Here is a 14,634-nt window from a genome sequence, read left to right as displayed (position 1 = left end):
GCTAGCTCATAGCCATGCTGCCAACACGTACAGAATTTCTCAGTCAGTTGGAGTGCTCCAAAACAGAGCAAGGTAACAGTCAGATAGAGATCCAGTGCTCAGGGTCACCCTTTCAACTACTTCTATTTAACTGCATAGACATGGACATTGTAATACTCCAAAGTCCCATATCTGACTGATCTGTATATGCTATTTGCTTTACAGACCTTCAAGATGGCCGTTAGACAACCAGTTCACAGTCTGTGATGTACATCACACAACATTATCAGAAAGGCTTTATCGGCTTATCCCTCTTCAAAGAGAGGTTCTGTGATGTTCACTCATTGCTGAAGTCTGATCTGAAAGCTTTTTTTTTTTTTTTTTCCTTCTGAACTCTGATGTTTCCATTCAACTTAGCATTACATGGTACTTGCGAGGTGATGACATAAATTAATAACACTCTTCTCGGCCATAGTCTGATTCCCAGCACACCATCTCCCCAGATCCTATTATGTAGATAAAGGCATATTATTATTTATAGTTAAGCAAATTCATCTACTTCTACAATTTGAATTAAGAGCGGTCTAAATAATTAGACCATTACCGTTTCCCTAACGATCTAATCTGTTTTGAGTGTAAACACAAGAGAGTGAAAGTAGGTCAGTCTTGGTTTCATTGATTTTTAATGACAAAACATGAAATATCCTGTAACCTACTTTGTCCTTTCTTTTCAGATCAATATGAAATCAGTAATAGCTTTACTTTTAGCAAACAGGGATTTTGTTCATTAAAATATGTTGCTGCTCCAGCCTTGATCTTACTGAATACATTAAGAAGTAGGTCACTTGACAGGTCTTTTCTTTTTCTTTTTAATTGAAATCAATGAAGCTGACCCTGGCAGGTAAAACTAATTAGATCATTAAAGAAGTAGCAGTAGTTTTGATGATGAGATATCTTCTATTCAACTAGGAGTTCTTTCTAAAGAAAAGGAGTTTGAATTCAGTTTATAGGAGAAGTTGTTCCTGAACAAATTTGTTTTATGAACTCTGAGGAAAATATCACAGTACTTGAAATTCAACCTTTTGTTGTCATCAGCATTGCCAGAAAGATGAATATTGACTCTAGTGGTTTTTGTCCACTGACGTAAGCAGAGGCAAATCCACAAGGAGTATTTGGGAGTTAGTCTTCTCGTGACTGAAGTTAAAAGCCTCACATGTACAGATCAGGCAGCCTGTCAGCTGTGGAATTCTTCAAAAAGCCTTCAAGGTCATGCAAAAAAAATGTGACTTCAGTATGAGCTTTAGATTGACTGAATCAACAGGTGATGCATGAAACTGATCATCACAGTGGTAGCAGCTCGTTTTATACTTCAGCAAAAATAATCCAACAAATACAGACCCATCAGGAAAATTTGTATTGGTCACCTCAGGCATGGGGAAGATAACCATGTGTATAAAAATCATAACTTGTTTTACAGTGAAGGGATTTTCCCTATTTCTTAAAGGAGCCTATAATTACACACTCATGAAAAATTAGCTCATCATGTAAGAGAGCTGCCGTTAGTGGAATCAAATGCGTCATTTTAAGTAAACAGCTACAATAACATTAGCACAAAACCCAAACACATTTCAAAGATAAATAATTATATAAAATAAAATTAAATTAAGATAGTTTATGACTAGCTTTAGAAATGTGTTCCTGCTAGCAGTTATAAAACACATAGCCACAACACAGAAAAATCAAAGGAAAACACACACACACACACAAAGGCAGGAATGGGTTCAAAGTGAATTCACTATTAAAAATGAGACAGAAGAAAAACTGAAAAATCAGATATGCTTTTGTAGTAAAGTATGCATTATGAAAAAGCTGCCAAATATAAGGTACATATTTATTCTGTCTTGAGTAATCGAAAAGCAGTATCTACCTCAAGGAGATGTTTTGCTAGAGTCACATAATCAGCATGGGATTTAAAAGCAGAATTCATGTGTCTGAACGCAGGTACCTAATGCCATAAAACCAATAGCTGGGTGACATCAAATAGGAACTCTTAGGAATAGTCAACTTTCTGGAATGGCCCCTGGGTGCCAGGTGGAATCCTCTGCAGTACTGCACATGACACCTGTACCTATGTGTGGACACCCGATCCACTTCTGAAAGGCAACATGGAGCACTTTGAGTAGGATTTGGCTTGCAGTGTATAATTTCTAAATATGAGCTGTGTGTCTAAGCTCCCATTACAGTCCATGGAGACCTAATCAAGACAACTGGAGCCTGAAAAGTAGTTCAACTCACCCTAAAGCAGACGCCTATATCTGGATAGTTGAATATCTCCCAGATTCCCCAGGCTGCAATGCCTGTATAGGCAAATGGATGGAGGCAGGGGAGCAGGAAAGGACACTGCTTAAAAGAGTTTGAAACTCTCTATCACGTTGCTTTTTATTACTTGGTATTATAATTACATTTGTTTATGAAAGGAAGTTGTGGGAAACTGTATTTTTTGGAAACCTTGACCTAGCCCAGCCAGAAACATGTGCAATACCCAGAGGCTCATTAGCTCTCATCAGAACAACACATCATGCTACAAAAGGACATAAACGTCCAGCTGAAACACACCCCAATGCTTTCTCTGGAGAACTGTGATTGATGCTAGTGCGGAGCCAAGACAGCTAACTCAAAGCCCATGAAAGTACATCTGTGTTAGTACTCCAAAGGAGGAAGAAGAGAAATAAATCTCTAAATACTCTACTTAAATACCAAGCAAAGTTATGGTCTCCATAAATATTTAATAAAAGTCATCAATTAGAAATGCCTCTTCATTTCTACCCACATCTGAATCTGTAAGGTTTTATTTTGGAAAATTAAATCTACCTACTCCAGGAAGGTGGATTGCTCCCTGACGACCAGTGAATGAACTTGGCAGGCAGTGGTCACTGGGGCATGTCGGTGCTGGGAATGCTCTCTGATGTGTGAATCCTCTTGCTCTTACAGGAAAAAGTAGTCTAAAATGTCAGAAGGCTTATTAAATAGTAACTTTAAGTCTTTGCTGTAGAACAAGCATGAAATTCCCACTGAAGTAAGAGTTGTGTATTTGGTCTATCCAGGGGCTGAATTTGGCCCAAGGCTCTTCAGAAGTTTTAACCAATGGTTATAAAAGATTTTATGCTGCGGAATATAAAAAACTACTCCTTAGACTTCTTCAAACTACAGGCAGTTGCTATGCATTTAACCTGAATTTTGGTCCTCAGAAATACAATCATTCTTTTCCATTCATTATTTCCTCTATGACTGCAATTTTCAAAATCTGTTTCATTTGCCTACCATTTTCGGTGATATTCTGGACATGCATGTGTTTCAGGACCTCTCCTAGGCCCCAAAGTACAGGTTTAGGCAATTCTAGGATTTGAATTCTGAATATGTGCAGCTAGTGTGGTGCTCGTTATTCAGAAACATCTACTAGTTTCAAAATGATTCAGAGTACATCAAGCAGTTACACTTCAGAGTCACACTTTTAAATACAAGTAAGTATTTAGATCACGCTGTTACCTGTTATTTGTATTAACAATTATTATTTATTTATGGAATCCATGGAAAACGAACCAAGATAAAAAGCCTTCTTTCCAACTCAAGACCTTCCTCTTCTATTTCTTCAAAATAATTTTTTGTTTTGTTTTACCATTTAAGAAATACTGGAAATCTAATTTCTCAGTCTGTGAAAAACATGAAATTATCATACCACTTATTTCATTTTAGGAGGTAAAACAAGCTTGCTTCTTGTTTATGCTAGTTATAAGCAGAGTGAGAAGTTTATGAAGTCTTTGAAAGCTCTAGAAATTATAATGAGAGCTCTGTGACTGCCTTTGTGCTGGAAAATCATTACCTGCTCCCTTCCCCTGGAACACTTGTGTAACAACCTGTAATGAACCATTCTCTACTTCTTTCTTTCAGCATACAGTTGCTTTAAGGTCTCTCTGATGTGCAACATTATTAAAGACATTGTCTGAAAGCATGACCACCAACTGTTCTGATGTGTCCAAAGAAAAAATATAGCTCCAAAGACCTTTTCCACAGCTAGATAAAGGAACTGCCTTCCCCTCTAATAGGCCCAAATATCCCTTATCTAACTAGGAAACAGCAAAAAACTAGTGACTCTACTTCTGAGTCACTCCTTTTTACATGAGCAGCTAATTTGATTTTGACATAGAAATGGTAAAAGAAAAAAAAAAAGTATGTATTCAATGGTACAAAAAAAAAAGAAACCATCTTTGTTCATATTTTACTCTTCTGCAATATTGATCTTACAGGTGTTGGGCATGAAGATTCTAATATGAATTACTGAACATACATTTTTTGATCCTTCATTCAACATGTGTTGTGCTGCAGAGCTACAGAATCCTTTCATTCATCAGCTGAGTTAGATATATCATCTCTTAGATGCACTCATTCATTTTTCATCTTTAGCTGTAACTTATGCTATTACTGTCTGCAAAAATAAAGTACAGCATAGTAGAACTGGGTAGACTGTCCATAATGTGAACATATATTATATAAAACAAAGCTTTTTATTAATAACATTATTTAACTATTCTATTGAATAAAATAAATAAACTATTCCATGTGTTCTGAATGCAGCCCATCAGGCCAAAAGTCTGATTCCAAACTAGGGCTGTTGCTTGGTGGTGCAGACAAGCACCCATCTCAAAAGAAAACAAAGCCACTGATTTCTTTACAAATGTTGATCAAGGCAAAACAAGAGATGGAAAGAGATAATAATGACATTGAATATAATGTTGATTACTTTGAACAAGGCATTTCAACCTTTGCTGGAGAGAGTCCCATGGCAGAGCAGATCTTCACACTGCAGCCCATGGAGGAGCCCCCGGTGGAGCAGGTGGATGTGGCCTGGAGGAGGCTGCGGCCCATGGAGAGCCCCCGCAGGAGCAGGCCCCAGGCCGGAGCTGCAGCCCGTGGAGAGGAGCCCAAGCAGGAGCAGGGGGTCTGGGGGGAGCTGCCGCCCACCCGTGGGGGACCCGTGCTGGAGCAGTTTGCTCCTGACATATGGATGGACCCCGTGGTACGGAGCCGTTTGGGAGCAATGCTTGAAGAGCTGCTGCCTGTGGGTAGCCCCCACAGGCTCATTTCGGGAAGGACGGCATCCCATGGGAGGGACCCCATGGGGAGCAGGGGCAGAGTGGGACCGTGAAGGAGCAGTGGAGACAAAGATTTAGAGACTGACCATAGCCCCCATTCCCCATTCCCCTGTGCCACTCAGAGGAAGGATGTAGAAGAATCAAAACTGGCATTGCACCTAGGAAGAAGGGACTGGGGGAAGGTGGGCTTAGTTTACTTTTAGTTCTCACTGCCTTACTCTGTTATCAGTAGGCCATACATTTCTTTAATCTCTCTTATGCTGAGCCTCTTTTGCCTGTTATGATAGTTGTTGAGTGATGTCCCTGTCCTTGTCTCAGTCCATGAGCTTTTGCTCAGTATTGCCTTCACCTGCTGCTGAGTAGAGGTAGTGAGAGTGCAGCACGGTAGTAGTGTTTTTATATACAGACAAGTTGAGCCTATAGACCTGTAGATTCTTGGCACAACTGGCACTGGTGGTTTTCTTAATAGAAATAAATAAAATAAATAAATATATTATATAAATATAATAAATAAATAAAAATCTTAATAGAAAGAAAGAAAGAAAGAAAGAAAGAAAGAAAGAAAGAAAGAAAGAAAGAAAGAAAGAAAGAAAGAAAGAAAGAAGAAGGAGAAGGAGGAGGAGAAGAAGAAGAAGAAGAAGAAGAAGAAGAAGAAGAAGAAGAAGAAGAAGAAGAAGAAGAAGAAGAAGAAGAAGAAGAAGAAGAAGAAAGTGGCTCTTAATACTCTGAGATTTAATAAAAACAGATAAGTCTACTGCGGAAAATTTGAGTGGTGAAAATTGGTTTTGAAATCCCAACCCCATGGAAATTTACAATTTCCATTAACTTGAGTAAAGTTTCAGTCTCATTACCAGAAGTGAGCTCAGCTCTCTCTCTCTTTGGTTCACCAGAGATGTTTCTTCATCAGAGATGTCCACACTTGCTATGACACAGTGAGCATTTTAACCCCAGAGGCAAGCTCTTTATCCTTGCCCTCAGTAACCACTGCTGGTTGCTGTCAAAGATGCAGCAGAGGACTAGACAGCCCTTTTGTCTGAACGAAACATTCTTATGTTCTTAGAAGATGAAAATGCTGCATGTTCTTTAACACACCATTAACTCACAGGAATAGTTATCTTGCATCAGCGCAGATGGATTACCCTTGTCCAAGAGATTTTAATCACACTACAAAGTCACAATCAATTTAATGGGCCTTCGCTGGTACTTTGCTTATTCATGTGTCTTTTTAGACCTGTGGACATCTCCTGTGGTTCTTAATGATACATTATGCTGAGCTACTCTGCTCTTTTCAGTGAGGACAGTTTGGGAACTTATTTGTCTTTCTGGACTCACAGAGCAAATGGCAAGATGGCATTAGTGGAGCATTAGCTCTTGAAAGTGACTTAGCTAATATAAATGAAAGTGGCATCTGAGCCCAACTGGGCAGATTAATCTAAATATGAAGCATCAGTACACTTAGGTTGGAGCTAAAGATGGGAGAAGGTTGACATCCAACAACTTAAACTTTGCACTGAGGGCTTACAAGGCTCTAAAAGTTGAAAAATATGAACAGAAGAGAATATTTCGCTCTCTGAGAAGGAAACACATGGGTCACAATAAACAAACCCTCAGCCATCGCAGGTACCCACACAATCCAATCTTTTTCCTGCTCTGATCCATCTAAAAAGTATGTAGCTAACCCCCGTCATTCTTGCTGCAAGGCCTCACTGCATCTGATTGCCCTCTGCTTTCCAGCCCACATTTATTCATAGCTCCTGTATACACAGGAATGAAAATGTCAATGCTGAGAGATGTAGCTGCTAGCAGCTTGGAAACAAAAGGTCTTTTGCTTGTATCTGGGGAGTCCTTGGCAGATCCACATCATCATCTGGAAGTAATACATTTCACATATGATATGGATGATAAAATCAGTGATATACCTTGTGCCTGATCTCCAGAGACCTACGTGAAGCTGAAGACTGCATGAGCTGAGGGGTCTTGTTAGAACCATTTAACTGCAGCTGAAACCCAAAGCATGTTTTATCAGAGATTTAATAAAAACAATCACTTACTTAGAGGCTGTCTGTTTTGCATGAAGAGGAAATCATCTGCCAGGACAAGTCTGGTGGTTCTCACTTCAGCTGTGTCTGATGTATTAGGACTGAAGAAAGGGAAAAATGCAGGAGGCTGCACCATGAAGTTTACCACAAATAGCTAAGAAGCAGTGACACAAGCTCTGGAAAATAAAATTGGGTTTGATTTTGAGACAGAGGTGGAGTTACCCTCGTACTGGAACAAAGAACAGAGTTCCACAGGAACATAGTGAAAGTGCTGGGATGTGACCAGGAGGCCCTGGTGCGCATCCAATTCTTAATGGCTGTTGAGTTTGCTACCTTTTACAAGGCACATGGCAGTTCATTCATTTCTTACTCTTTTCACTTCATTTGCCTCGATGGCCCTAACTGCTATTAATAAATAAATAAAAAACTCAAACCAAACATTTACCTTATGTTGCCACCTGATGTGATCTAATGTGACATCCAGTGCCAGCTGCAATCACAACCTATATCCTAAAATAACTTGATAGCATATGTCATGACATGAAATAGGAAACGATGCATGACAAATTAATACCTTAAAAAGCAGCAGCAGCTGGATGTGAAATCCTTTCTTCAATCGTTCTCATAGTGCTCTTGCTGGAATAGTTTTCTGTTCTCAACATCAACAGACACTGCACAACAACTCAATTCCCTTCACAGTACAGCAGAACAGCACAAATCCCATAGCTTTGCTCCACAAATCCAGGTTTCTGGAGCTTTTACTTTTTAATTGGTCCAATACGGTTTGAACCTCTTACTGAGCACTTTCACAGTTCACCCTGTAGTAGGCAGCACCGATAGGACACTTGATTTTGGTACGGACTTTTCAAAGGCCACCAAGTTCAGTGTTTCTGCCTGGTTTCAGGGAGCTGATGTGAAGAACTGCACCTGTATTCTTAGCCCAAGGTATATTTCAGGGGCACTTGAACTTTTGTTTGTTTGTTTTAGATTTTGGAGTTTTGGCTTGCTTAGACTTAGTGTATCAAGGGTACTATTTACATATATTATGTTGTAAAGGGTATACAATACAAGTACAGTGACATTTTACCATTTCACACAAGCCAGCTGAACAGTAAAAAAGGGTGCAAAGGAGCATAACATTATGCTTACTATACACTGAAATCAGCTGCCATAAATTTTTTGGGGGGTGAGATAAAATACTTTATACATGCACCAAAACCAATAACTAATTACATAACCCATTCCCTTTTCAGGATAAAAGCCTTTGTACCATAGCAAAAGTGAACCCACTGCAATGACGTACATGTATATCTCAGCAAGTGGTTTGTGCTAACTTTCTTTGTTTTAGTTCAAATGAACTATGTGAATTTTTTTCCAGCTCAACCACTATAGTTTAATTGTTTAAAACTAAGAGGTCAAAACTGCATTATTTATCCCAAGATATTTTAGAAGCATTTTATGGTGAGATTTTTTATATAAATATGCATATACACATATTCTATTGAATTAATATGAAAAACAAGCATGTATCTGCATGTAAATATCATCACTACAGAAATTTATTTTCTGTTCACTTACTCTTTTTTTCCATCAAATGGGTGTTTCAGATGATCTAGAGTGCAGTCATATACCTATGTTGTCAGAGAGCTTTGAAATTTTGCTATCGGTAACCTCATTGGTTGCCAAGAAGGAATGCATCCAGGTTTACAGTTACATTTATTGCCCACAAGATCTTTAATCTCCTAGGGTGAATTTGAATCTCTCTGATATTTAGAGAACTGAATAAGTCAGTTACATAGGATTACATTCACTTTTATGGACTACCTCAGCTATTTCGTAAACAGATTATTTCCTAGCATTACTTTGTAGAGTCATGAATATTACTCACACTGGCATTACTAATATTATGTTCTCAAATCTCTCTCCTATGTCTGGCACATTTGTATGAGAACCTTGCGTCCAGAAGCGCCATCTGTTCACTGTAAACAAAGTTACGTGTAGAGCATTCAGCCTCTGGAGTTCAGAGCAATAAAGATACCCATATGCTCTAAAACACCAACCTCCAAGTAAGTCCTTCTAAGGCACGCTGTGACTGGCCTTAAACCACATCTGCAAATATATGTATATATATGCTTAGCAAGTTAGCCATGAAGAGAAAGGAGAAAAAGGAACTGCTGTTTTATTCTACAGAAGGTAGTGGGTTTGTGGCTAATAGATTATAAATTAAGCTTTCAAACTCTAAGCATTTTTCCTTATATAGCCCTTGCTGAAAATGGGAAAATCTACCTCATAGTTTTATAGAATTTTACTTTCAGTTTCAGGAAGAGGACCACAGATTCTGTGTCTTTTCCTACAGCACTTGAGAGCTACCGTGCCTTTAAAAGTGAGAACAAAAAATAAACCTTACTGAAAATCAAACCTAAAAAAAAAAAATAAAAGGAGTTGTGTAATACAGGCTTTTTATGAAAATGCTGTACTCTTTGTTCATTACCTGACACTTGAAAAGGCTTCATCCATCAGAGGTCATGCCAAAATACCAAGAAACAAAATGCTACCTAAGTCATCTGCAGAATTGTGAAGATGAATCAGGAATTGGTGGCTTTGTTAAGTACTTCAGAAAATGCTACCACCCAATGTATTGAGCTTTCTTCTTTGTACCTTCAAGAATAACAAATAACCTGTCATGTTAACTCCAGAAATGTAATTAGTATTAATAGCTACATAAAGTAAGCAATTACTTTTAAAGCATGATGGATGAAAGTATAGTTTCCTAACAATAACAGCTGAGGGTTCCTATCTAAAACTACAGCAATTCGTCTTAAATGACTCATGTAATACTACTACTTTTCAACCACTATAGGATACTGATTCAAACCTAGCAATGCCTTTGCTTTCACAGAAATAAAGTCCTCAGAAGCAGTTTTCCAAAACTAATATTCTTAATCCTCCTTATAACGTGAAACAGAATATCCATGCAATCACACAAAAAGTTTGAAATGTATGGATATAATAATACTCAGTCTGTGGAAATCTTTGGTCTCTGCACATATCCCTTCATAAATAGAAATGTTTGTGACAACCTTGGGAAATCTTCTTTCATTTGGGAATTATAGTTTAATTTTAGTATACTTGTCTTGGCAGAGGTCCTGGACAAGGGCTTAAAATTACCCCAAAATTCAGCAAAAATATAACCTTTCTTTGTTTCAAATTTAGAAACATTTGTATTGCATTTTCCAGTGTTTTCAAACTTAGATGTTAAAGCAAAAATTTTTTACTATACTGCATCCAAAATTCATCCATGTCTTCTGTATTATGAAAGAAATGATGGCTTAAAGACATAATGAAATACTTCTTGTAATATTCAGAAGTAGTTTTTGACCAAGTAACAAGATCTGCAATGTATACAGGTATACCCAGCCTAAAACATCCACACACACTGGAATAAATAATTTCATGTTGAGAAAATAACAGAAAAATCTCTCCATGATAAACATGCATAGTGTGGGAATGTACTGTCAGAAGGATCAGTTAGAAGAAAAGAACTAACTGTGGAAAAGAATTGTGAAGTACAATAAATACAAAGCAGTGGATGGAAACTGTGCTGGAAGATAACAGTGATTAACTGGAAAGGGAAGTTTATCTGTTTTATATGGCAGAGAATCTCTATAGGCATTCAGCCACTTATATTCTTTAGATATATGTTCTGTGAGTTTGTTGAGTTCAAATACTCAGAACCTCTGAAAATCTCTAACTGTATGGTTGCATCATTGAATTGCAAAATACACAGAAAAGACATAAAAACTCCTGCAAAGAACCTACCATATAAATAAAATGTTGAATTATCAGTTTTACTATGAGGTGAATACCTGATATCTTAATGACAGCAGCAGTAGATTAAGATTGTGCCCTTATTCTCTTTACCCTGTTGTTCTCTCCAGCTGGTGGACATAGAACCTATATGAACCAAAGGGTGTTGGAAGGTTAACAAATTTCACTGTTTTCCATGCTTTTCATTTAGTGGTTTACATATTTTCCTCCCTTATTTTCAATGATTTTTCATAATAATTTAAATGATTTATTTATATTATTTTATATAATTAATCTAAAACATTCCACATATTTTTATGAAGAGAAGTGAAAAGTGCTTTGGAATAAATTTACAAATAATAAAAGTATGTGTTATATATTGAAGAAAAGAAAGTGAAGGTAAATATAATGAAATATTTCTGAGAATAGTCCTCTTATTTCCCACTTCTTGTGTTTCAGTAACCAAAGACAAGCTTTTGAACACACAGAAAATGTTACAATATACTAGAGAATCAAAGGAAAGAAAATTTAATCATTTTATTATCATAAAAAACGTGCTAATGTTCCCAAAGGGACTCCAAGGAAAAAATAAAAAATCAGCAGAGGGTCCCTATCTCAGTAGAGCACCCTGTGATCTGTTCATGCCTTCTCCCTCCTCTGTGTCAGAACATGTCAAACTGAGTCTTGAAGCCAATAGGGTGTCATCAAGAATAACTTGTATCCTTTGGCTTCAAATATCTGCCTTTGTTGCATGCACATAGCTCACACTTCCCTCAAAGCACACTGCCCAGCTTGTCCCAAGTCTGCAGACTCAAAAGCCTCAGTGTCACATTTTGAAAAGGGGTGCTGCATCTGGGCAGGTCACATTTTCTGTGATCTACTGCATGTGCCATTCATTGGTAAGGCCACAACCATGCCTGATGTTTGCTGTAATGTTCATTGCACTGAGTTAGCTCTATACACAAGCAAGGTTTCATTCTATTGTATGGACAATTGACTGCAAGATTACAAATTGTGCATCTGTAAAGTCACTACAATTTTCCCTCCTGCAAAAACGTATCCCCATGATTGACTATACTAATATGAGAGGTTTCATAGAAACTACTGAAAGTGCTGAGCTAATGCACTCTGAAAATGAGATGTCTTTTATGATGTTGGAAGCTGAAAAAAAAAAAAAAAAAAAAAAAAAAAGTGAACACCATCATTTCTAAAACTTTAAATATTTTGGAATCTCTTCTTAAACCTACCTTTTTTTTCTGAAAGGAAAAAAGAAAGAAGAATTATTTTTTAATGCTTTTGTCCACAAAGAGGACAATTTCATTAAAACCACATGCATAGCAAGGCAGGTCACAATTTTGACCCAGTTTTTTGAACCCAGGAACTCCAGTTCATAATAAAATACATGGATATTTTCAGACAATGTGTGATAACACATTTGTAGCACTAAATTTTACTAGACAGTGAAGGTATTAACTCAAAACTTTGGTGTGAGCACAGAACCTAAACACTGTAAAAAATGCCACATGCTGTCAGACTTCTCTCAGGTGCTCACATATCACAGGCATTATCTGTTACTCTCTTGATTCAGTACTTAACTTTTCCAGTCACAAATTACTGTGAGACTTTACTGTATTTCATGGTAAGCTATTCCAATGTCAAGTTGCTCAGACTCTCACTGATAGCAGATTTGGGTCATGCCCCAAAAAATGCCCTATTGCAACAGCCATCCAACATATTAGCATCAGTTGGAAACACTAATGCAGATTTAGAGGACTCAGAATGCATTAAGAAATATGCATTGAAATAAGTCACGTTATAGAAAACAATAAGCAATGTAATATTTTAGCACAGTGTTTATTCTGGTATGCTATGAACTGTAATTGCTAAAAGAAGTGATGACACAAAGCAAAAGGATTTGGGCTTCGGATCCAGATCTGAATTAATTTGAAACTAAATGTGAAGCCCAGACCGTTTATATTTAGACAGTGTTGAAACCATCCAAGTGTTCTGGAGCTTCTCAATGGAAAATATAGAAGATTCTTGAGATTCCCCAGGGTGGAGGTCTTGTGCAATCCCACGTCTTTGCAAACAAGAAATAGCTGATATTCCTGCTGAGATTTTTGTCTTCCAAATGGAAAAAAAAAAAAAAAAAAAAAAAGAAAGAACAACTCAAGTAATTTCCAGAGTACCTGAAACCATATTCTTTTGAACTGTATGTCTTCCTTTCCCCGGAGAGTATCCTTTTTTTTTTTTGCCTGGAAATTTTGAATTTTATCAAAGCAGATTTTAAAGTCTATATGTATTTGCCTATTTTATATATGTATAGGTTTTAAACATATATATATATATATATATAGGTTTTTACATAGGCTATATAGAGAGATTTAAAATATATATATTATATATAGGTTATATAGATGTATAGGTTTTAATATATATGTGTAAATCTGTATTCTCAATGGAAATGATTGCTGTCACCAGCTGTAGTTGTCTAATGCCATTTTAGACACCCTGGAGTCCCCCATATGTCCTGCTGCTTCCTCAGATAGACAAACACCACAATGTTAAGTGGTCCTAAGCACCTGTGTGAAGGCACCTGATCTTCTTTTTGGATGTCTGATGTGTTGAGTGCCTCCACTCAGGGAATGCTGGAGATGGCTACAGCCCATGTGAGCTATGAGGATATCAGGATTTGTCATGGAAAACAGGTAAATATATCCAATATAGCTCTGTGTGGCTCTGACAAAACTTTCAGGAAACAGTTCATTTATTGTAGATAAGTTGTTTGCAGTATGGCTTTGCTGCAAGGATGGGCATGCTGCACGTGAGCTCTTCAGTCAGTGTGTGACTCCAAGGATCTCTGAAAACTTTATTTCTTGCACATCATTATCAAGCTCAGGTATATAGATTTCTATTAAGAAATTCCCAGAATGGAAGTCTTAGTACATGGGAATAAGTCTACAGAGATTACTTAAATTACCTTTACATATAGCCATTGACAAAAGATTACAAAGAAAGGGACTGAATCTTTGTCATGTGATTTTCAAAACAATTCATTTTATTAGTCGATAAGGAATTTGCTTCCACAGAGCGCTGGTCAAAATTTACATTTAAAAAGGCAATTTAATTATAATGGAAAAAATGGGAGGAGGAATGTGTCAATTAAAAAAAAAAAAATCTGATGAGGAAAAATAAATTAATTTGAATCATTTAAACTTTCTATTACTTTTTGATGTTAGAGCATATTGTTTCAAATATGATTAAAATCAAATTTGCATAGTGTTCATTCACTTCACTTAACTATATAAAATATGCAGACTACCATTCTATTATGTTACAATTATATAACATATTTTCCATTATAATATCTGGATGTTATCAGAATGAAACAAATGGTTCTGAATCATTTTTCACATTCTATGGGAAGCTGATAAGTGATTTTTTGTTTTGATTCTGAATTAAAACAAGTTTGAATCTGTTAAGATTTTCCACAAATGAAAGTTATCATTTTTACTAGCTCCAGGGAGAGGAGAGGAGAGGAGAGGAGAGGAGAGGAGAGGAGAGGAGAGGAGAGGAGAGGAGAGGAGAGGAGAGGAGAGGAGAGGAGAGGAGAGGAGAGGAGAGGAGAGGAGAGGAGAGGAGAGGAGAGGAGAGGAGAG

This window comes from Aythya ferina (genome assembly GCF_964211825.1).
Source record: "Aythya ferina genome assembly, chromosome: 1".
NCBI lineage: Eukaryota > Metazoa > Chordata > Aves > Anseriformes > Anatidae > Aythya > Aythya ferina.
The sequence above is the reverse complement of the archived record's forward strand: the minus strand, read 5'-3'. Positions refer to the sequence as shown.